Source organism: Cervus canadensis, chromosome 10 (assembly GCF_019320065.1).
Source record: "Cervus canadensis isolate Bull #8, Minnesota chromosome 10, ASM1932006v1, whole genome shotgun sequence".
Lineage (NCBI taxonomy): Eukaryota > Metazoa > Chordata > Mammalia > Artiodactyla > Cervidae > Cervus > Cervus canadensis.
This window is the reverse complement of record NC_057395.1, coordinates 63228599-63230308: the sequence shown is the minus strand read 5'-3', so window position 1 is coordinate 63230308 and position 1710 is coordinate 63228599. Positions and strand designations below refer to the sequence as shown.

At 38.8% G+C, this 1710-nt stretch overlaps 1 non-coding gene across 1 annotated transcript; it reads left to right on the top strand.

The window, feature by feature from the left end:
* The first annotated feature begins 331 nt into the window (after positions 1–331).
* Positions 332–403, top strand: TRNAW-CCA. Its single transcript has one exon. It is a non-coding gene; the product is annotated as a tRNA-Trp (tRNA).
* Positions 404–1710: the final 1307 nt, after the last annotated feature.

Genomic DNA, 1710 nt, shown 5'->3' with positions numbered 1-1710 from the left:
ACAGCAATCATTGAAGCTGATCCTCGTTATAATGATTTAAAATTCATGGTCTGAAACTGCAATTACTTCTGTACCAACCTAATACTTGCCACTGGTTCCATGGTTTTCAAGTGTGGCCCCTGGTGCAGAAGCAGCAGCATCACCAGATAACTTGTTACAAACGCAAACCCCTGGGCTCCACCCCAGAACTTCTGATTCAGAAAAGGGAGGGCCAGCAGTATGTTTTAACAAGCCTTCCAGCTGATTCCCAGGTGGTGCTAGTGGTAAAGAACCTGCCTACCAATACAGGAGAGGTAAGAGTTTGATCCCTGATTTGGGAATATCCTGGGCTTCCCTGGTGGCTCAGAGGTTAAAGCATCTGCCTCCAATGCTGGAGACCTAGGTTCGATCCCTGGGCTGGGAAGATCCCCTGGAGAAGGAAGAATCCCATTCCCCTATGGACGGAGGAGCCTGGTAGGCTACAGTCCACAGGGTCTCAAAAAGTCAGACACGACTGAGTGACTTCACTTTCTTTCTTTCTGGAGGAGGAAACGGCAACCCACTCCAGTAGTCTTGCCTGGAGAATCCCATGGACAGAAGAGCCTGGTGGGCTACAGTCCATAGGGTCACAAAGAAGTGGACACAACTGAAGCAACTTGGCCAGGTGATTCTGGTGTAAGCTTACGTTTCAGAACCAGGGTATTCGATGTCCCCATCATTGTTGCAACAAATCGATGAAACCTTATTAATGAAAGCAGCTCAAATTAAGTGAAATAAAATTAGAGATTTTCATTGCCCCTTATCTCTTATGGTTGGTATTAGTGTTATGCTGGCCTCACAATAACAGGGAATATTACTTCTTTATCTGGCTTTTGGAAGAAATTATATATTACTGGTATTATTTCTTCCTTAAAAGGTTGGTAGATTTCATAGCCATTTGGGGCTGAAGTTTTTGTGTGTGTGTGTGGTAAGGTTTTTAAATTATAGATTCAATTTCTTTAATAGTTATGGGGTTATTCCAATTTTCTATTACTTCTTGTGTCCATTTAGGTATAGATTTTTTTCCTAGGAATTCTATTCCATCTAAATTTTCAAATGTCTAGGCATCAAATTGTAATTATATCCTCTTATGAGTTTCTGAATGCTGAAGAATCTTTCAATTTTTGACACTAATTCCTGGTGGGAATTGATTCTGTTTTCTTCATAGGGGCTCTTCTAATTTGATTGATTGCTTTCTAGGATTGCAGCACAACAGTCAATCTGGGACTTCTTTTCCTTGTACTGAAGCTTTAAAAAAACAAACAGAAAAATGATGGGTTATGTAAGATGTAAATATTGGAGAAAGATGAGATATGGGTGTAAGGGAACTGTTTGTACTATTCTTGCAACTCTTTTTGTAAATCTAAAATTATTCCAAATTAAAATAATTTTTTTAAAGAACAGAAAAAAATGGTATTAATCGTCCACTATTCATCATTTCACTCAAGGACTTTGGGCTGTTTCTGAGACTCGAATTCACCAGAGAAGTCAAATTTGTCGCCTGTCAAGAAGTTCCCAAGAATTATAGGAAAGACTCAGAGGCAGTGGTTTTTACTTAGATTTTTTTCTTTCTTTCCAAAAGAGACCTTTTTTTTTTTTATTCTTTCCAAAAAGGAGTTTCAAAAAGGGATAATTATACAATTGCAGGAAATAAGGTTTTGAATGTCTTTTGAACTATATGTATGTTAGGAG